Here is a 23,699-nt window from a genome sequence, read left to right as displayed (position 1 = left end):
GTGGGGTGATTACCTGCACATTTTACGCACCGGAAGTTGTGATTGCAGTATTTCTGCGTGTGGCCGTACCTTTGGCACCTTTTGCATTGTATTATTTCTTTCTTTACAAGAGGTGGCTCGAACTTAACTATGGAGTTCATCAGCCGATTGATATTGTAGATTTCTTTGTTGTTTGTTTTTTGTTTTAAGTCTATAAAGAATAAGGATAGTGGGTTTTTTGTGATTCTGTGCTTAATGTTGCTGATATTAGTTACTTCGTGGCCGTGGTTTGACAGTTCGCACTTTAGTTCGTCTAGATCGACTGAGTGATGGATGTTGCGTAGCACCACTCGAAATGGTCTTTCTTGTTTGAGCTGGTATGTGTGGAATTTAGCGTTTAATGTTTTTAATAGCTTGGTTAACTTTCTATAGGCGTCTGGGTGGGACGGCAGTATTTTCACGTGGTTGTTGTTAATCTTTAACTTGTAGTCCTCTTTGCTGATTTCTTTTTCGATAGTCTTAATCATTGACTGAATGTCGATTACGTCGTTTATGAATATCGGTGGGGGAGGGGGAATTCTTTGAGTATGAAGATTGTTTACCTTTTCGGTTGTAATCATGGAGTCTTCCGTGGACTCCAGTATTGAGAATCTATTGTAGGTGGTCACTTGGCTGGCTGATGGTTTGGTTTGATTCTTGTTTACGTTTGTCTTGGTCGGTTCGAGCTTCCGTTTTTTCGTGTGCTGGTCGTTTACCAGGATGGATGTGTTGCCCTCTTGCCACGGGGGAGGAAAAATGGCGGTGTGATAATTTAGCTCCGGGGAGCCTGTTGGAAATGATAGAGCCATCATCGAGCTAGTTAATTCAGTGTGAAAGAACTAGTCGAGAGGCTGTTAACCCCTGGCTAGGTTAGTTGGATTCGCTTTCGACAGATGGGCGTCACGTGGAGTTTTGTGAACTTCACAGGGCACTGGGCACACGTCTGCACGTCTCGGCACTCAGCAGCAACTGGATGGTCACTGCTGCTTTGTGGACTTTGCCGGGCACTGGACACACGTCTGCACGTCTCGGCACTCACGAACGAACTGTCCTAGGTATTTGACATGCTTTGTTTGCGTTATATGCGTGCCGTTCAATAGGATGTTTGGTGGTATCTGTTTCCGTAGCGTGAATGTAATATGGTTGCATTTATTGGGGTTTGCTTTTATTTGTTTTTCTTGTAGCCAATTTTCTATTTTTACGATATGTTCTTGTAGTATTTTGACTGCCGTTTCTGGGTTAGTATGCCTGACTAGTATAGCTGTGTCGTCCGCGAATGTCAATACTGTGCTGTTGGTAGTTGTTGGTATGTTCGCCGTGTATAATGTGTATAGTATTGGGCCTAGGACGCTTCCTTGTGGTACCCCGGCCTTGATGTCTTTAACTTGAGAATGTGTGTCCTTGATTTTTATTACGAAGGTTCTGCAGCTTAGGTAGGATTTTATTAAGTGGTGTATTTGCTTCGGGAATTGTTTCCTAATTGTTTGTAGTAGACTTTCATGGTTAATTTTATCGAATGCTCTCTCTATGTCTATAAAGAGAGCTGTGCAGTATTCCTTGTTTTCTAGTGCTACTATTATTTCGTTTATAAGCCTGTGCATTTGCTCTATCGTGGAGTGTTTGTTTCTGAAACCAAATTGGTGATCCGGTATTAGTTTTTTTGTCTCTATTATTGGTTTTATGCGGTCGTATATTATCTTTTCCAGTATTTTGGAAAATACTGGAAGCAGTGATATTGGTCTGTAAGATGCAGTTTGGTGCGGGTCTTTGCCTGGTTTATGTAACATTTTGATCTGTGCTAATTTCCATGGTTTGGGGAAGTATTGAATTCTTAGAATTGCATTGAATATTATTGTCATTAGTCTTATTGCTTTTGGCGGAAGGTTTTTTAAGATTTTACCATTAATTAGGTCGATTCCTGGCGCTTTGTTGTTTTTTGTTTTATCAATTATGTTTCTAATTTCTTGTGCCGATGTTTTAGGTATGGTGTATTCCTTGTCGGCTGTGGTAGCAGTGGTTTGTGGATCCTCCTCCGTATGACTTTTGAGGTTGCTGTTGTTGATAATGTGTGGTGTGAATGTGTTGTAGAGGTGGTTGGAGAATTCTTCAGCTTGTTCTTCGTTGCTTCTTGCCCATGTGTTATCTGCTTTTCTGATTGCCGGGACGGGTATTATTGGCTTCCTTATTTTTTTCGTGGCTTTCCATAGTGAATAGTTGGTGTTCTCGTGTGTGGAGAATGTCCCTATGAACTTTGCGAATTCGTTATCGTTGTGCTCCTTTATTTTGTTTTTTATTTCCTTTGCAAGTTTGTTTAAGTGTTTTTTGTTTTCTCGGGTTCTGTATTTTTGCCATTTTGCTTTTGCTTTTCTTTTTTCTTTGATTTTGTCGAGTATTTCTTGCGGGATTGTTATTGTTTGTCTGCTGGTTGGTTCGGGAGTAGTGGTTGTCCTTGCTGCTTCCTGAATAGTTGCTGTCAATGTTGCTACTGCCTGTTCTATGTGTTCAGGAGTTTTTAGCGGGATGTTGCAGTTTATTTTGCTTTCTATTATTTCTTTGAAAGTTTGCCATTTGGTGGTTTTATTGCATAGTGTTTCTGGTTTGCTATAGTGAATTGGTTTGTTTCTGTATTCAATTATTATGGGTGTATGATCGGAGCTGAGCTCGAGGTTGGGTGTTATTTTTAGTTTATTTGTGTTTAGTCCCCTTGTAACTGCAAAGTCCAGAAGATCTGGTTTTTTGTTCAGGTCAGTCGGCCAATGTGTCGGTGTTCCTGTGGATAATATATTGAGGTTATTATTTCTAATGTATTTTTCCAGTGTTCTACCTCGAGGTGTAATGTTTCTTGACCCCCAAAGCTGTGCTTTGAGTTGTAGTCTCCCGCTGCGATGTACTTGTCCCCTAGGTCCTGGAAGTATTCTTCCCACATTTGTGTTGTTATTTTGTGTCGCGGAGGCACGTATACTGCTGACAACTGGAAGTAGTTGCTGCTAGTTTGAACTGTAACAGTGGTTGCTTGTAAATATTCTTTGTTAACTTGGCTGTGTAGATAATGTTTGATATCGTTTCTGACTATCACTGCTGTCCCTCCGTGAGCTTTTCCTGAGGGGTGTTTGGTATCATATATGGTGTAGTATGGTATTTTCAAATAGCTTTTTATAGTGAAGTGTGTTTCTGAGACAAGTAGTATGTCTATATTATTATTGTATATGAATGTTTTAGTTTCGAGGGCCCGTTGTTGTAGGCCGTTTGAGTTCCAGGCTGCTATTTTTAGAGTGTCCGTTTTTATTTTTTGCTTAGCACGTTTGTAATTAGTTGTAGCATGACTGTGATTTGTTGGGTTTGCTGTTTGAGTACTGCGTTTTGTTCGCTTATCATTCTGGTTAGCATTTCGGTGTTCTTTATGGATTGTTTGAGCAGTTCTTTGATTTCTGCAGTGTCGTTGTTACTATTGCTGTGGTATTGGTTATGTGTGTGTGTTGGTTGGCTGGTTACTTGAGCATAGCTTAGACCACCAATGGTGTTGCACCTTTCCTTTGCCAGCTATGTTAATTTACCCGTATAAGCGGATCCCTAATGAAATTATACCTTGCGCCTCGTTGTCAAGATTGCACTTGTAATCTCCTCTTTGTCCGCTAAAATGAGATTTATAGAAACTGTAGATTACGCGTTAAACATAAAAGTGTAATGCAAAATACTACTTCAATTTCGCACCTGGCCAATCTGAAAACTAAAGGAGAATTGATTCGTGGAAATTTGCTCTCTTTGAATTTAATCAGATAGAAGATGCTTGAAAGACCCTGAAAGGGAAACCGAAGGTATCGTTGAAGAAGTTGCAACAATAATACAGAAACATTTAGCATAATTCGTGAAATAAAATTGTAACACGTGTATCCGTATCGTTTTCGATTAGTAGTCGACCTTCAGGAGCCGGACCGTACAGCGTGAAAGCTGTATTATAGATGATTTCTGAAATCTCTGGAGGAGAAGGGAGACCACGTATTAAACATCTTGTTTTTCAGTGACGAGCCATGCTTTCATCTAGGCTGCCGTGACAACTCGTAGAATAGTCGAACGTAGATTACTTCTAGTCTTCGGGAAACTAATCTTAATCTTAAGATCGTGTATCGAGCATTTGCTTTGAAAATTTCTTGCGAAATAAGAAAATCTCCTATGACATTTTACCAAAAAGTGCAAAATAAAGCAAAAACAAAAATTTGCTAGCAAAAGTTCTTCCAGTTCAACTTTTGCTACAGCAGCTCTAATTTGTAATCCGTGAAAATTTTTCAAATGGTCTCCTTTCATCTCGGTAATCTTTTCTGCGTGTTTCTCCTTTATTATTTCTAATTGCTGCTCCCGATATATAGTGTTCTGGAGTCTTCATCATATCTGTATAGGGGAAATGCAATAGAGGAAACTGTCCGATAAAGCGGAATGGAAAAATAGTATTGTGAGAGATCAACATGGAAGGCATACGCGCGTATCCTAATCTGTCGGTACCCAAGCAACAACTGGAATATCTTATTATCATTAGTTGTTCTAAGAGGATAATCTCAAAACTTCTTGAACGTGAATAAGCATTGTTTCAAATCCCCGTTTTCCAAAGAAAATGGATATAGGATGATTTCACGTACTTTCCTGTTATTAAAGATCTTAAGTAACGATTATGTATTCATGATTAAGGCTGAGGTGTATGGTAGCGATTAGATTTAAAAAGCACAAGAGTATACCTAACTATGTAGTTTATTAAAATATACCCTATGTGTACACTAGTCGTATAATACACTTGTTGTCTCGATTCGCGGTTACTAATAGATCGGCGCAAGGAAGTATCGACTTAACTGCTACTGCTCGTGTCACTCGATAACCAAGAATGCCTCGCTACCCTGTTCGCTATATTTATATGCGTCGGAGTTGACGAAAGGCGTTGGGATTTGAATTTTGATGATGTTCTCGAAACATCCCAACGGACGCTGAACTCTCGACCTTGTTTACAATTGTTGAATTTTCGGGTAGTTGACTCGAGGGCCTATGATCACGACAAAAACGACGGATTTGGATTAACCTTCGGTAACCGCCTAAGGTTGTCGGATCTATAATAAACTCATCTTTCAGTAAACACGATTTCTTGTGTAGCGGGTTCACTGGACGGAAACCGTTATGGATTTTAGCGACGAGTGCCGCTACAAGGCAAATAAGATCCAATGTGCAAGGATGTTCCGAAGCATTGTTTCAAAAATAGACTATGAATATCGTCCTGTGTTACGAATTACCTTTGTATTTTCGAGCTATGGCGGGGAAACGCGGTCGCGAGAATACGCATCAACGGGAGTCGTAAATTCCCGTTATGATTATAATAATCGACACCACGAATAGTTCGATCCCCTTATTTCGGTTAGGATAATAGGGGTGGTTGTTGTAGTATAACACTGTGATTCACAGAGTTATAAAAATATATATTTCCAACAGTTTATACAATCACACAAAGTAATAACGCCGTTGATTAAGATACAGGTAACAGAGAGAAGGATTATTCATAGATGAGATAATCCGTATATATGTTGACTTTGACTGTTCGTTGGTTATGAGAACCAATACAATGACTCTCCTGATGGCGTAGAAGCAGTAGAAGTAGGAGCAATCGGAGCAGTAGGAACAGCCGGAAGTATAGGAACTCTAAGAGATGTAGGAACTGTGAGAGCTGAAGGAACTGAGAGCTAATAGGAGCTGTCGGACTTCTGGGCATTGTGAGAGCCGAAGGAACTCTGAAGTTCGTTCTGCTGTGATTACGGAGGAAAGCTTGGTATGGATGTGCTATTTGAACCAAGAACGCGGATTCGTTGCTCACATTTTTTGTTAGGAAAGTGAGGGCAATGATCAGCGATGCCGATTGGTTATGACCACAGTTGGGAATGAGGATGGGAGGAAGAAGCCTCCTACGAACGTGGTTCATGGGCGACATTATTTGTGGAAAAAACAGCTTTTTCGTTAGGCAATTATTTCGTTTTTCCCATTAGGTAACTACTTCCTTTCTCCGTAATTTGGAGGAATGTACAATAGACCTAAGGACTTTTTAAGTACCAGTAATAAACCGAAAATACTTGCAGGATTAAAGCTTCCTGCCAACTAATAAGACTCGGTTTATGGTGGGACCTTAGGTTTATTGAGGGCTTCTCTAACGGTGCTTGGGCCTTGACGGTCAGACAATGAAGGACGTCGCGTGGACCTTTTCATGCGACGTAACATAACCTACAAAGATCCCTTCATCTGCCCTGTTATCAAATTTTCCTCCGCCTTGGCTTCTCAGGTACCAGACCTTGCATCCAAATACTCTCAGCCTGTTGATCTCCTCTTGGATGTCGCATCCCTTACCTTTCCACAATTCCACTGGAATTTTCTCTGCGATAGTGGTGGATGGGCATAGATTTCTAATGTGACACGCAATGTTCACAGCTTCTCCCCACAGGCAGTCAGGGAGTCCTGATTGGATGAGCAGACACCTAGACATCTCAACCAGGGTCCTATTTTCTCGTCCTGAAACTCCATTTTGCTCAGGGTTCCTTAGGACAGTTTTCCTGTGCGGAATGCCTTTCTCCCTCAGGTAGTTCTCAAAATTTTTCCCTGTATCTCACCTCCATTGTTAGTTTGGAGGACACTTATTTTGGACTGATGTAGAGCCTCTACTTCCATCTGGTATTCCTTGAAGCACTTAAATACTTCGCTCTTTCTGCTGATGACCCGAACGTACATGAAACGAGAGAAATCATTGATGAAAGTTACAAAATAGTTACCTCCACCTAATAACTTGCACTGAGCTCTGCCACTGACGTCGCTGTGAACGATTTCCAAAGGATGTTGACACATATGGTGAGCTGTCTTCGGGAATGGCATCTTTGTCATTTTTCCCTTCACGCAGACTCCACATAGTTCATCGTGTTTTTTAGAGTCCTCCTTCATGCTGCTTATAGGGATCTTCCTTATTACATTTCCATGCAAGTGACCCAATCTCTCGTGTCACGATGTGGTACTCTTGTATGCCTTTGCCTCAATAACTTCAACATCTCCGTTATTTTGGCCAGGCTCCTCTTGATCGTTTTCCACGGAGAGATTTGCTACATGCTCTTCAAAAGGTATTGTTTCTAAATAGTATACGTCGTCTCCTACCTTTGAGTTGAATACGACGTCTCCATCGTCGTGTGTTCCAACAGCCTCATCCCTTGTACACACTGTGGTAACGCCCTTCTTTGTCAATTTCCTGATCGAGATTAAATTTACATCTAACTCAGGCACCCACAGAGCGTTCAACAGGGATAGCGTCTAACCACCACAGGACTCAGCCATTTTCACAACGATCGTTCCCCTTCTCTTAACTTCCAGGTGTCTCTTGCCAATCCTGATTTGTTCAGTTGTAGGTGTGGAATCCACAAATCGATGCCTATCCGGAGTCATATGATTTGAGGCACCTGAGTCAAGGTAACTGATCCTCCCTCTATCCATGTGGCTGATGGAAGACAAAGCCAATGCCGATATGAGTTCCTTGGACTCGGTTTGTCTTCTGATCCCTTCTCCCTCTTGTTATCTTCCTGTTTCTTCTTCTCCCTTTGGTTTCTCTCCTCTTTATCTCCTTTCTCCTCTTGACACTGGTACGAAATGTGGCCCATTTTTCCATATTTGTAGCACCTCTGGTAATGCGGGTCTCTGTTCTTTGGCTTTGTGCCATCTTTGTTCTGTTGTGGCTTGGTCTCCATTGTCTTGTGGTCGTCGCCTTGCTCGGACGAGTCTGCAGCCGCATCGATCCTTCTTTCTTCGAGTAGAAGGTCGGACTTCACGACCCTCGCGGTCAGATCCTTATCAATTCCGCAGTATGTGGAGATATCCATGCTAGGGATCTTCTCGATAGTGCCCAGTTCCCGCATGCATAAAACAATGTCCATCGACGTAGATCTCCCATGGACATCTTCCAGTGCTTTCCAGTACTCCCTCGCTGTTTTCAGGGCTCTGATATCCCCGAGATACTCGGGGCGAACATGCTGGAAAATGTACACACGTGCTTTGTTATCCATCTTTATACAGTCTGGTCTCAACCTTTCTGCTGCCGTTAATCCTGGCTCTACTGCATCCCAGCAGTCCAGGAAAACTAACGAAGCTTCCGTCATCGTCTTCCAATACTCGTTATTGTCCTTATTCAGGATCGGATTCATATCTTTGTCCACATCAACCATCTTCTCCTGGTCGACCATGGCGTGGTCTCTTCTTTTTGCGTTCAGAAAAACGCAAAAAACTCAACAAATAAATATCTCTACTATCGCAGTTTACTGCCCTGGGCCCATAACCTGTTATTAAATATAGGTTTTGCGGTTGATATTCAATAGATTCACACTGATTGAATATTACTTTCTATATTTCACCATCTCGTACAAAACGTCTGAACACACCGGATACACTTAGATAATTAACACGTGGTCGATTCCTAAGAAAAAAAAGCGTCGTTAGAAGTCGTGCCAACTTAGCTTATAGGAACTAGTGATCATAACAACTTAACGTTTCTCAACAGTTTTCACCACTTTAATTTACAATTCTATTATCTTAGTTCAGTTAACGTGCGTTTTTATTTGATAATTTATTATAACATTATTTTTTTCCTTTCATTATCTTTTTGGTTATTACATTTGCCAGTAGTCAGTCGTGGTTACTTCAGAAGCAACTAGATCATCGCTTCACTTCGATATCATTTCAATGTTTTCTTGCTCGATTATTGCTTGAATTATTGCTCGAGTGTCAAGAAGACTTGGTAACATTAACGATTGATGAAAAATACCAAACACTTCTACATCATCAACGTCTCATGTCTATGTTTCTCTCAAAAATGCAAATATCAATGATATAAACTATTATTTGAAAAAAATGAAAAAGTGCAAGAGGATGGAATTTATTCAGTTTTTATTACGCATTGGATAAATACTTTTTCCAGAATTCCGAGAATAGAAAGAAACTGAAATCTCCTGGAATATTGGATACACGAAAAATTAATCGTATTTAATAGGAATAATTGTAAATTTCTATTGAAACAGTTATTGAAGTTTCAATGTTGAAATGTACGATAAAAATGTTTAACGTGGCTCATAAATCACTAGGATTGCAATTCCTGGATTTTTCATTTTTATATTAGGGATCTAATTTTTGTAGCATCTAAACTTTATTAAAATTTTAATTTTTTTCATTATTAAAATTCCACGTTTAAATAGGAATATACATTTCATGATCTTAAACATTCTAACACTCAAAGGTATATTTTTATGAACAAATTACAGTTCACATATTGTTCCGCCGCGCAATACATCTGCACTCCATCCCGCCCGGCTTGGCAGCCAACGGTCTACGTGCCGTCCTTCGAACCCTCCATAGGCCCAAGGATCCACCATAAATTTGAAATCCTAACTACATTGTTCGCAGATATGGTTTAAGTCAATCTGTTTGCCCGAAAAGACTTTCTAATTCTAGAAGTGTTTTCGGCCGGTTTTTAGAAAGGTCCTTGGGTTTATTACGCGCTCTTAAGAATTACGGAGAAAGCGGGTAGTAGCCTAACGCAAAAAGCGGAGATCTACCTAACGGAAAATCCGAGTTTTCCCACAAACAATGTCGCCTAGGACCCGCGTTGGTAGGAGGCTTCTTCCTCCTATCTTCCTTCCTAACATTGGTCACAACCAATCGGCATCGCGGATCATTGCCCTCACTTTCCTAACTAAAAATGTAAGCAATGAATCCGCGTTCTTCGTTCAAAGGGTACACCCATACCGAGCTTTCCTCCGTACTCACATCAGAACAAATTTCAGAGTTTCTTCGGCTCTCACAATACCTACATGTCCGAGAGTTGGCTCTCACAGCTCCCATAGCTCTCATGGACCTAGAGTCCCTATAGCTCTCACTCTCTCATCTAAGAATAATCCTTCTCTTCGTTATCTGTATCTTAATCAACGGCGTTACTACTTTGTGTGATTGTATATAGAGTGTTGGAAATATATATTTTTATAACTCTGTGAATCCCAGTGTTATACCACAACAACCACCCCTATTATCCTATCCGAAATCAGAGGACCGAATTATTCGTGGTGTCGATTATTATAATCGTAATGGAAATTTATGACTCCCGTTGACGCGTATTCTCGCAACCGCGTCTCCCCGTGATACCTCGAAAATACACATATTTTGTTACAAATGTATATATATTTTGTATATATTTTTCACAATTGAATTTCAGGGCTATTCTTTATATTTTATAGTAATTAGTATTACTAGTAAAAAAAAAACAAGAGTCTGATTGAAAATTTGTCAAATGTAAACTCTCTATTCTTGAATTGAATACTATCATTAAAATTGTGCATTTAATAGAAATCAGTTTTTTATTATTTTAAGCTTTCAAAATCATTAACATTGTCATTAAGAACAAATTATGATATTCTATGTTTTGTTCTAGAAGGAAACAATGACTTTAATTAAACAATGACTTTAATTAAACAATGACTTCCTTGAGTTACAATATTGATAAAACCGTCCTAATGGTAAATCGCATCGAATTGCGAGTAGAATGCATTGTTGGTTCCTGAGAGTCATTCAATCGTGTTATAAACTAATAGGTCTGAATCGACACGAATAACTGGTGGTATTACGCAGGACTTTTGAACAGAATCACTGCTGCTATTTATTACACTGATGCGTGTACAGAGTGTAACTTGAGTGTACACTTTCGATTGGTGCGGTAGTGATTATTATTGGTCTAGGTCGTATACTTACGAGTGTAAATGCAACCGGCGATACTATAAATCTAAAGAAAGTGTGTATGTATGAATGAACGACGAACCAATAAGCACTAAGAGTAAGTCGCACTCTCTTCATGAGCTTTTCCTTCTCTTTGGTACCGTAAATTTTTTTTTTTTTTTTATTTATTAGAATATTTACAATCAATTCTCGTTGAGAATTTTCAGTAACTTCATTTGGCGTGATACAATGACATGGTTTATAATAGCTTTATATTGTTGGTTCTAGTAGGACTAAGGATTTAATCTAGTGGGTATTTTCTTTTTAGTCTGCGGGTCTGGTCCGTCGTGTCCAGTAGTTGGGTGACTAGTGGGTTGTGGTGGTTGTTGACTCTTGTGTTATATCTGCTTCTGGACTTGTGTATTTCTTCTTTGACTGTAGGTATCTTGAGGTCGCGGTGGATTGTTTCGTTGATAACATACCAGGGTGCATTTAATAGGGATCTTAGCGTTTTCGATTGGAAGCGTTGGAGTATTTCAATGTTGGAGTTACTTGCTGTTCCCCATAGTTGGATTCCGTAGGTCCAGACAGGTTTTATTACGGCCTTGTAGAGGGTTATTTTGTTCTGTATGTTTAGTCTGGAGCGTCGGCCCGTGAGCCAATAGAATTTTCTTAGTTTTTCCTTTAGTTGCTTTGTTTTTTCCGAGATATGTTTTTCCCAAGTTAGCCTCCTGTCCAGGGTCATGCCCAGGTATCTTACGGAGTCCTTGCTTGGGATTATTGTGTTGTTAATGGTGACCTGGGGGCAGGTTTGTTTTCGGAGCGTGAAGGTTACATGGGAGGATTTTTTTCGTTTATTTTAAAACCCCATTTTTGGAACCACTTTTCCATGGCGTCGAGACGTCGCTGGAGAGTGGATGAGGCAATTGCCGGGTCTGCGTGGGTAGCTAATAGTGCTGTGTCGTCGGCAAATGTTGCTGTTGTTACCTCGTTTGATATGGGTAAGTCGGCAGTGTAGATGGAGAATAGTAGCGGTCCGAGGACACTACCTTGCGGTATGCCGGATTCTATTGGGAATGTTGCGGAAGTGGCATCTAGACATTTAACTATGAATTGTCTGTTGGTTAGGTAGGATTTTAGGATGGAGTAGTATGGGTGGGGTAGGGTTTTTTTAACCTTGTAGAGTAGCCCTTCATGCCATACTTTATCGAATGCCTGTTGGATGTCTAGGAATACCGCTGAGCAGTATTTTTCTTTTCAAGGGTTTGGCTGATCATGTGGGTTATGCGGTGGATTTGCTCTACTGTTGAGTGTTGTTTTCGGAAGCCGAATTGGTGATCTGGGAGTGTTTTCAATTCTTCTAGGAGTGGAAGGAAACGATTCGTGAGCATTCTCTCGAATAGTTTAGACAGGGTAGGTAAAAGACTGATTGGGCGATAGGAGCTGGTTTCATATATTGGTTTACCGGGTTTGGGGATGAGGGTGATTAGTGAGATTTTCCACGCCTTAGGAAAGTGTTCTAGGCGGAAGATGGCGTTCAAGATTGATGCGATGAGTGCAATCCCTTTTGTGGGAAGTTCCTTGATTGCTTTATTTCCTATTAGGTCGTGACCTGCTGCTTTCTTGGGGTTTAGGCGACTGATTGCTTCTATGATCTCTGCAGAAGTGAAGGGTTGAATAGGAGGGCACATTTGGAAGGGAGTATGCAGGTATTCGGTGACGTCCGCTGCAGCTATGGAGGAATGGGGTTGGAATACTTCAGTCAAGTGTTTGGCAAATAGGTTGGCTTTTTCTATAGGGCTACGCGCCCATCCACCCTGCGGACGGCGGATTGGAGGTATTATTTGTGGGGGGCGCGTGAGTTTCCTGGAGGCTTTCCATAGTGAGTAGTTAGAGTCGGCTGTGGGGGACAGGCTGGCGAGATATTTGTGAAAACGGTCATTATTGTAGTTTTTTATGGTTTTGGATAGTTTTCTAGTTGCGTTGTTTAGTTTGCGTTTGTCCCCCGGTGTTCTATGGGTCTGCCATATCCTTCTTAGTCTACGTTTTTCTGCTATGTTTTTTAATATGTACTGGGGGTATTCGTGATTGCTGATGGACGTTATTGCCGGTGTGGAGAAGCGGATAGCGTTTATTATGCTCGTGTTTAGGTATTCCGTGGCTGCTTCGATTTCTTCATTGGTTTTTAGTGAGGTTGAGGCTGAAGTTGTGTGGGTAAAGACTTCTCTAAAGAGCTGCCAGTTGGTGTGTTGGTTATGAATGGAGCCATTAGGTGTATTCTCGATGATAGTTGAACTGACCGTTACTATCACGGGGGAGTGATCAAAGGCGAGATCAGCCGAGGAATTGATTTGGACGTGTCTTGACGAGATATTTTTAGTTATGAGGAAATCAAGGAGATCGGGTATTTTGTTTGTGTCGGTGGGCCAGTGTGTGGGTTCGTATGTGGTAAGGTAGTTGAGGTTGTTGGTTATTATGCTGTTGAGGAGGTTTTTGCCTCTTACTGTAATCAGTCTGCTACCCCATTGGGTGTGTTTAGCATTGTTGTCTCCTCCGGCTATGAATCTATTGCCCAGGGTGTCCAGGAAGTAGTCGAAGTCTTCTTTGGCGATGGAGTGTCTGGGAGGGCAGTATACAGCTGAAGTGGTGATTGTACCATGACAGTCTTCTATTGCTACGTTTGTTGCTTGGAGGTAGTCTTTCTGGAATGGTGGAAGTTCGTAGTGCTTAATGTTTGATTTGATTATGATTCCGGTGCCGCCGTGGGCCTTTCCGCTGGTGTGTTGGGTTTGGTAGAACTTGTATCCGTTTATGTTCAGGTAGTTTTTGTCGGTGAAGTGGGTTTCAGATATGAGCATTATGTCGATTAGCTGGTGTTTTAGGAAGAGTTCTAGCTGAAATTTGCGTTGCGCTAGACCGTTGGCATTCCACAGAGCTATGCGTCTTGGTTTTATTTTGTGTCGGGGCGTATTAATTTATCCATGATGAGTGTTAATAGCGATAGCAAATTGTTTATTTGCTCTGATTGTTTCTCTATTAGCTTTTCAAGTCTAGAGACGTTGTCTGTGTTAGGTGAGGTGGGGGCACTATTTTGGGGAGGATCCCTGTGGCTATTTGGTATATTTTGAGTGCCTTGTACCGCTTGGGCATAGGAGTTTGAGGGAGTGGTGAGTTTGATAGGGCTGGGTGTTTGGTTGGTTGGGGGGATTGGGGTAAAGGTGAATTTCGGCGAGCTGGGTGTTTGGTAATTTACCTCTTTTGTTCTAAGTTTGGGATACTTGTTTGAGTACAGGGTTTTGTAGGCTGAGCAGCCTTTGTAGTTGGCAGGATGGTCACCTTGACAGTGGATGCACTTCGCTGGGGTTTCCGGTGATTTCCTGCACTGGTTGGTGGGGTGTGTACCTGCACATTTGACGCAGCGGAAGGTGTGGTTGCAGTATTTCTGCGTGTGCCCATATCTTTGGCACCTTTTGCATTGGACTATCTCCTTTTTTGCTTGCGGTGGTTCGAATTTAACGATGGCGTTCATTAGGCGACTGATATTGTAGATTTCCTTGTTGTTTGGTTTCTGTTTTAAATCGATGAAAAATAGGGATAGCGGGTCTTTTGTGACTCTATGCCTTATGTTGCTGACATTGGTGACTTCGTGGCCGAGTTTCGATAGTTCTATTTTTAGTTCGTCGATGTCTGCGGAGTGGTGGATGTTTCGTAGCACCACCCGAAAAGGTCTTTCTTCTTTGAGTTGGTAGGTGTGGAAGTTGGCGTTCAGAGCCCTAAGTGTTTTGGTAAGTTTCCTGTAGGCTTCTGGATTTGTCGGCAGGATTTTGACTTGGTTGTTGGTAATTTTCAGGTTGTAGTCCTCCTTGGAGATATCTCTCTCTAAGGACTTGATCATTGTCTGGATGTCGATGACATCATTAACAAATATTGATGGGGGAGGGGGGCTTCTTTGTGCTTGTTGATTTGGTGGCAGGCCTGCGATTTCTATGGCGTTGTTTGAGGATTCTAGTATTGCGAACCTGTTGTGGGTGTTGAATTGTGTTGTTTGCTGTTGGTTTGAGTTTGTATTTGGTGATTCAATTTTACGTTTTTTCGCCTTATTGGCGTCGTTGGCGCGTGGGGATCTGCTGCACTTCTGCCACGGGGGGAGTAGTGCGGGGTAGTTGTAAGTTTGCGTGGGCGAGCCTGGTGGTGATTGCTGGGCCATCATCGAGCTAGCTATTTCAATAAAAATAACTAGTCGTGAGGCTATGAGGCAAGGTTCGGGTAGGGGTTAGGTGCGTAGGCTTTTCTTCTCTCTGGCGGATAGGAAACACTTGGGAGGATAGGAGCACGTTGTGTTCACTTTCGACGGTTGGGTGACACGTGTTGCTTTCGAACTTCACTGGGCACTAGAGACACGTCTGCACGCTTCGGCACTCAACAGCGAACTGATACCGTAAATAAAAGTGTACTCCTATCCGCAGTAGCCGATTCTCTCTCTCTCTCTCTCTCTCTCTCTCTCTTTCTCTCCCTCCCTATCGCCATCCCCTTTGCATACTTTTCAGGTAATCTAGAGTGAACGTAACCTGTACAGGACCAATAAAGTTAGGATCCACGGTAAAAAAGATAAAGATAAAGCCCGGATGCTTCTCGCTCAGTAGTTACTGAGTACTGCCTGTACGTTACATTCAGAAAAATGTGTACGAACAACATAATGCAGATAAACAGTGTATGTACATGTAATTGGCAATTACAGAATATACACATATTCATTGTAATCATTTGTAAAATCAAATTATACTAAATATTATAATTATTTATAAAGAAAAAAGTGTTTCTGATGCATCGATGCACAAAAGTACCACCTAATACATCTTAACTTTCATTTACGATATCTTCTTCTATCCTTAACCGTTTAGAAGATACAGCATAGTCCATTTGCGTGGGACACTCTGTATATATGTACATATTTGATTTGGAAGTTGTAACATTATTAAACATTTTTATTGGAAATTGTAATACATATTTATTAATGACTCATGATTAATATTCATTTAAACAGTATTTATCGGCACCAAATGAGATACTATACATATAAGAACTTTAAATAAATTGAGATATTATATAATAACTTTGCTGCTTCAAAAAAAGAAAGTTAGTAACATTATCATTTTCGCGATATCTATAATCCTATCCTAATAGAATCATGAATTATGATTTCTGATCTCATGTGTACTGATTTATCGTATTTCAAAATAAAATATTATAAAGGGCATGAAATTCAAAAAAGTCCAAATAGATATTTTTTCACCGCTACAACATACCAGTCTTCTAACTTATTCTAATTATCATTTCTTTTCGATCAGCTGTTTGCTTATCACATTTGGCAGTAGCTCAATCTTTCGAAAGTAATTTAACATTAATCATTTGTTCACTTTGATATAATTTCTTTTATTTACACATTTTAATGTTTTGGTTTTCATGTGTACAGATTATTATTTGAGGAAATTTTGGTGGCATTGATGATCGATGATCGATCCAATACAAATGTGATGACATTTTATTTACTTTAATGAAAACAGGTATATTTATAAGTTTGTTTCTCCTTTCGAGTGGATAATTAATCATCTTTATTAATTCCATATACATCATTAACAAATAACGCATAATATTAACTCCATTAATACGGAATATGACAAAATTATAAATAATTTTTATGATTTATTAAGAGCACTAAGATGAAGATAGACAAAATTAATCACTTCTCTTCATTTCGAATAAATTAAGGGAAACAATATTGAGACAGATAATCTACCAAGCACATCGGGCGAGAAGTTCTATTCTAAGGAAGACTCTGACAAAATTATTGATTTCAATGCATTTGGATATACAAAATCTTATTAGATTATTTTTTCTGTTGAATGTTTTTGTTACAAGTAATTATATGATGCGAACAATACATGTTTCTTAACTTTTATCGCAAAATTTCCCGATTCAGTATTAATCTTACACGAATTTAGCCGAAAAAAACGTATATGATTGCAATTTCATATATACACTGTTATGTTCTTACACTATTTTTAATTTTGTTCATTGTATCTCAGAAAATAAAAAATACACAGTAATCTGCAAGCGATCACAATGTTTCTCAATTTCTGACAGTAAGTGTATTTCAAATTTATTTTTATTGCTCAATTCTGACCCATATATCAGTCTCTCAAGAGCTTGAATTATTAAACAGATTTCGGATACGGGGAAAAATAATACATTCAAGTCCCCCAGACAACAAATAGGGGAGATAAAATTGCAGATTCCGCCGTTGCTATACCGACGAACAAGAGGAATAATGGGTGCGCAGGCCCAACGATTAATTTAGATGCATGTACAATACGTGGAAAACTGAAAGAGTGAAGTTCTTTACATTCATACCACAGGCGGAGAACCATATAAATGTCATTGCAAAAAGTATGTGTGAGGACCACTTCCCGTAAAACATCTTCGAAGAACTAATTTTAACATCATTCAGGTCAAAGTTGTAAAAGGACAGATTTGAAACTAAGCATCTTCAACGAAATAATAAATTCGACACATTCATCATGAAACTATCACTTGAAAGTGTGATAATAAGTCTGTTCCAGAAGCACTATATACTCCGCAAGATAGTGACATGAGACATATACAAGAAATCCGACAGACTACAAGGCAAGAACTGGAAAAATCGATTACAGTGCAGTGAACTGCAACAGTAAAAGAGTAGAATACGGTGCGTAAAGTGTGTTAGGCGATCACGCTCCGAATTCATGCCCGATAAACAGATAGACAGTTGTGACTCAGCAAATGAAGAACAGGAAGTCAGGCCCTATACAGAAGATATTCGATTCGTTTTCGTCCCTTTACGAACAATCCTCCTGATCAAAATAATCCCTTGTCACAGTAGAACGCACGATGAGTATGGACAACATGGTGAACCTGATGGAGGCATAGAGGCCTACAAGGAATTGTTCCATGTTCATTTGGCGGAAATGAACGCATTGTCGCTAAGATTGATAAACTCTAACAGATTTACCACAAGTGAATTTAGACGTATAACAAACTTCGCAATTGTGTAATTCAATACCGCTTGTCACTAATAATCGTTAAGTTACTATTGCTGAAGCCACTGCAAGCTCACTCATTTGAGGTGGTCCTGCTGACAAAGACGAAAGTCACGGAGAGGCATAAGGTGCAGTTCAAGGGTCTTCGTTTCGAAAGAGTGTGTCCATCTGAGCTGGAAGTTCGGGGGCAGAACCGCTTTATCATTTAATTAAGCATTTAATAATTGAAGTGATAATCACCAGCCGTACAGACAAGGGGAAAATGAAGCTTTCAGTTGTCACGATAAACCTAGCAAACAAAACGCGGCTTTTCATATACTCTGTTTATTCTATTTAAGTTGCAGGCTCTTAAGCTTGTGCTTTATTACAACATCTATGCCGCGGAATGAAACGTGCTTCTTGAAAAACTACATCCGTCCGATACAATTTTTGCATCCTCGGTGGTGATTATAACGCGAGACACGTTCCCTGCAGAAGCACGTTAAATAATAACAGAGACGAGAACCTGACACACTGATTTAACGAGTGAGAGTTGAATCTGATCCTTCAGTTCAGTGACACTGATTTTGAAGGCATCTAATTTGTTGAGGCGCAGTTGTTCTTGGATTTGGTACTCGTGGAAAAGCTAGATATATTTCTGCACCGAGCTCTCAGAATTTGATATTTTTGTCCACGCGGATAAGAACACTGAGACAACAGTCATGAAGAAATCGTCCTCCAGATCATAAATAATAATATTCTTTCGGCCCTCGAAACCTCCATTCCAGCTTTCACATGGGATTTCAATTGCGTTGAGAGATATCTGGATTTCCGCTTCGGAGGTTTGCTACAAGACAAACACAGAATCTCCCGCATCTTAAATCGGCCGAGGAAGCGCTTCGGCACATTATGTTACTTTATCCCATCTTTCATCGAACGCAAGTGCTATAGAGCCATAAAAAGGCGTATCAAGAAGGCCCCTGATAGATCCACGAGTTCTCTGGATCCAGAGAATTAAAGATTCTAAAAGCATGTTTCCGCAAGTTAGACGAGTGCTAGGCAACAGGGCTAACCTCGTGATCGGCGCTCTGAAATTTTCTTCAGACGATTCTTATTGTCTTCCACAGTTGAACATCCCCCTCACGGAGTACGACAGAGTATAAGATGCATCGTTACTGGTACTAAGCCGACAAATAAGTTGAGATCGTGACGTCTCCGGTGCCGCCGGCTCCCCAGAACTTACTAGTAACGCGATGACATGCCAAGAATAAACGTGTACACAACACTTGCTTCTGTTATTCACGATTATGTGCCGTAACATCCTTTCAAGTTATAAACTGTTCTTTGTACAGGTTTTTAATTACTATTGTGCTTGCGTGCTATTTCATCACTTTAAACTTGTTAAACTTTTATCACTAGTTACAAAAGCACTTGTTATTTGTATGTAGCGAAGTATTCTTTGTCCGGCTTACGTTCTACCGCGCGGTAAGCTTCGTGAATCCCACAAGACTACTGGGGACAAATTTTGGAAGTGTGCACCGAAATGTGTATGATGATCTTCTGAAATTCACAAATTTCATAACCTTGAAAATTCAGATTTTCGTTGACTAGGAGCCGCCAGAACAAAGTCTGTAGCTTCACTCGAGGAAAAAAGGTTGGTAACCGCTCCGGCTCCAATGTTTCAGAGAATTATTTCACATCGGTAGATTCATTAACGATTCAATTTAAGTTTCTGAATGAGAAAAGGTTATAAGGCTTCGATATCTTCAACGCAGTACCAATATAGCTCCCGCAAAGATACACATTCTATTTCTCTTTGATCTTCAATGATCTCTTGAACCTGCATACTTTCCTAAGATATGGAAGATGGGGAAAGTAGTTCCCTTGCTGGGAAAGGATAAGAACAAACATAATCCAGACAAGTACAGACCAATGAGTTTGCTGTTTGCAGAGTATCTATTAGTAAGGTTTTTGAGAGAGTGATACAGAGACTCATACTGTTTCATTGTAAAGAGGCTTGCATTCCTTTCGATCAGCAATATGGCTTCCGGGACAAATACAGTAAGGCCCATGCAACAATAAAATTCGTGTCAGACGTCTGCTGGTAGCAAAACTCTACTCATAGGCCTGAAAAGAGCTTTTGATATGTTTCGATCGAGCGGTTTGCTATAAAAGCTGGCACGATACGGTTTCTTTAAACATCTAGTTCAGGTGATTTGGTCCATAAACTCTGAAAGGTGTCTCATTGGCAAGCTCGAATGTCGTCTTCGGGGTGAATGACGGACTGCAACAGGGAACGTTCAACACCTCCATCCTGTTTAATTTGTATTTTAGTCGTGCTTTGAACCTTTTCTATCTCAATAGCGACTTTAACCTATGCGCGTTAGTATTTGCTAATGGTCTCCTGATTTACACAACGGGAATGTATTCGTCCAAAATTAATTCCAAGCTACAGGAAGTCTTCGATCGCATTATGGTTTACTGTTGTAACTGAAAATTCCGTATAAATACTAGAAAGTGCGAATCTATCCTTTTCGGACTGCATGTCTAGACATCTAAATTTCAACCGTGATGTGACTCGACTCGACATTCTCGCTGATTTCTTATCAACGGCAATAGCCTGTGAAAATGGTCAAATATCTCGGTATATATTTGTATTGCAAATTACAGATTACGCAGCACATTACGACACGAATGTAAAATAAATCAGAAAAGACTTTTATAGCAAATAATGATTCGTTCTTCTCAAAGCATCTCTGTGTGAAGTGTAGTATTCTTTTGTACAAATTGTTGGCAATAATCCTATCCTGACTTATGCCTGTCCGATTTGGTTCAATGTCACAACGAGCGTTTCAAACGGAGATGTCCGAGGCATTGCATAGGGCTGTATCGCTCGAGCTATTTTACATATCAATACAAATATTTTATATAATTTTACATACTATATACAAATTACAAATAACTTTTAAATTCATTGTGTCTGTAGGACACGGTGAGAATGCCATGGATAGATCTGTTTATGTTAGAATTAGCGAAGAATCATAGAGCCAAAGTACGTCTAATCGTCGATCAACTTTGATGGAGATTTATCTGATCCAAATCATTATTTATATCATTTTTTTTTTTTTTTTAATGAATTCAAAGTAGAGTATACACCATGTATTTTACTCTTCAGAATTAATATTTCAATAAAACCGCGCACATGCATAAACTATAATAAATAATTTACGACTGCAACTATAATGCATTTTTATATGCTACTGAGAACACCTACATTTCGTTATATGCAGTGTGATGGATCCTCGCGAAGGAGATAGCATTTGTTAGTTATGTGTTATTTATATTAATATAGAGATGTAACGATACTAGTGGTTTAGTACGAGAATTGCTGGACATTTTAAGAATAATTACCATTTTGGGCAACTTGTCCGAAAGCTAATTTCTCTACGATTTGGATAATATTGAAATATGTTGCAAGGCTGAACGTTGTGGACAACTTTTTTTTCTTTTTTTTTTATACATATAACTGGCGATCGTTAGTTTACAAATTATGTACAAAAAATGTACAAATGAAACTACCGATCAGATTTGTTGATAGGTTAAATAACTCTTTTGCTCCTAATGCGGGATATATCCGGCATGTACGATGTGACGTGATAAAATCGTTTGTTCTTTGTGACTGCAAGACGGGTTACATTTCAGACTTTGTTATTTATACGGAGGCTGGTACTACTATAGAGTCTGAACATAAAGAATGTAGTAAATCAGGAAATATTGTAATGTCCCTCCTATAACCATATTTAGGTAAAGGCCACGCCCTTTACGTCGGCAATTGGTACACAAGCCCCGCATTATTTGATATATATATTACACAAAAATTTTACGAATGTGTCTGGCACCGCAAAAAAGAGAAGGATAGGAATACCAGAAATGAACCAAAAATTACAAAAAGGAGAACCGTGCTTCCGCACGTCTGCAAATATATTAGCCATAAAACGGCATTATAAAAAAAAAAGAGATTTTCATAATTTCAACAATACATACAGAAGAATTTGTGGATGTACCAAAACACTACAGTGCACAAGAAATTTTTCAGAAACCATCTTGCGAACACGACTATAATACATTGATGGGTGCTATAGACATGGTCATCAGCACTATAAATTCTCGCAAAACAACGAAATGGTACAAAAAATATTTCATCCATATGATTGATACCTGTTTATGGAATTCATATTGCCTGTACAAATTGAAAATCAACAAACAATATCAATTGCGAAATTTCAACTGAAATTAATAGATCAAATTTTAAATCAAACAAAAATAGATCAAATTTATACCCATTAAATAAGTTTAAATCTTTTATGTAGAAATTATGAGTATATTGTTTTAAAGAAAAGTCCCTTTTCTTCCAAGATAAACTGTACACGCGCAATTTGTACACTTTCGGCGCGGGGTCTAATTCAGTGGCGGTGCTACGGCGGACCGAATCGCCGTAGCAAAAGGGTTAATACCGTTTAGAGAATCCTAGGACTGGCTGTCTCTGACCAACCGTTCCCTCCGAAGTTTCCCTCAGGATAGCTGGCACTCGACCGTTCTCATCGAACGCGTGCGAGTCTCATCTGGTAAAGCGAATGATTAGAGGCCTTGGGGCCGAAACGACCTCAACCTATTCTCAAACTTTAAATGGGTAAGATCTCTGGCTTGCTTGGATCATGAAGCCACGAGATATTGGATCAGAGTGCCAAGTGGGCCAATTTTGGTAAGCAGAACTGGCGCTGTGGGATGAACCAAACGTGGAGTTAAGGCGCCTAAGTCGACGCTTATGGGATACCATGAAAGGCGTTGGTTGCTTAAGACAGCAGGACGGTGGCCATGGAAGTCGGAATCCGCTAAGGAGTGTGTAACAACTCACCTGCCGAAGCAACTAGCCCTGAAAATGGATGGCGCTGAAGCGTCGCGCCTATACTCCGCCGTCAGTGGCAAGTGGGAAGGCACGCGAGTCTCGTTTCCCCTCGTGGGTTCGGGACCGTCCTTCATGAAGCTCTGATGAGTAGGAGGCTCGCGGCGGTGTGCGCAGAATGGTCTGGGCGTGAGCCTGCCTGGAGCCGCCGTCGGTGCAGATCTTGGTGGTAGTAGCAAATACTCCAGCGAGACCCTGGAGGACTGACGTGGAGAAGGGTTTCGTGTGAACAGCCGTTGCACACGAGTCAGTCGATCCTAAGCCCTAAGAGAAATCCTATGCAGATGAGGTGTCCTAAGATCATACAAATTGCAACAAACAAACAAAAATGAGCGAAAGAAACACACCCATTGGGCGAAAGGGAATCCGGTTCCTATTCCGGAACCCGGCAGCGGAACCACATACCATTCGGGCCCTCGTAAGAGTGTTCGTCGGGGTAACCCAAAATGACTTGGAGACGCCGTCGGGAGATCCGGGAAGAGTTTTCTTTTCTGTATAAGCGTTCGAGTTCCCTGGAAACCTCTAGCAGGGAGATAGGGTTTGGAACGCGAAGAGCACCGCAGTTGCGGCGGTGTCCGGATCTTCCCCTCAGACCTTGAAAATCCAGGAGAGGGCCACGTGGAGGTGTCGCGCCGGTTCGTACCCATATCCGCAGCAGGTCTCCAAGGTAAAGAGCCTCTAGTCGATAGATTAATGTAGGTAAGGGAAGTCGGCAAATTGGATCCGTAACTTCGGAATAAGGATTGGCTCTGAGGAGCAGAGCGTGTCGGGCTTGGTTGGGAAGCGGGTTTGGCTGACGTGCCGGGCCTGGGCGAGCTGAACGGAACGCGGCGTATCTCTCTCTCGGGGGGGGGGATATCGTCGCGCACCCCGGATCCGAGCTCGGTCCCGTGCCTTGGCCTCCCGCGGAT

The 23,699-nt window shown here is 40.6% G+C and overlaps 1 long non-coding RNA gene across 1 annotated transcript; it reads left to right on the top strand.

The window, feature by feature from the left end:
• Positions 1-3,237: 3,237 nt before the first annotated feature.
• Positions 3,238-23,536, top strand: LOC125386508. Its single transcript, XR_007226733.1, has 3 exons — positions 3,238-3,249; positions 6,063-6,066; positions 23,150-23,536. It is a non-coding gene; the product is annotated as an uncharacterized LOC125386508 (long non-coding RNA).
• The last annotated feature ends 163 nt before the right edge of the window (positions 23,537-23,699 follow it).

The sequence above is a fragment of the Bombus terrestris genome, chromosome 16, assembly GCF_910591885.1.
Source record: "Bombus terrestris chromosome 16, iyBomTerr1.2, whole genome shotgun sequence".
Lineage (NCBI taxonomy): Eukaryota > Metazoa > Arthropoda > Insecta > Hymenoptera > Apidae > Bombus > Bombus terrestris.
This window is presented reverse-complemented; position numbering and strand designations above follow the sequence as displayed.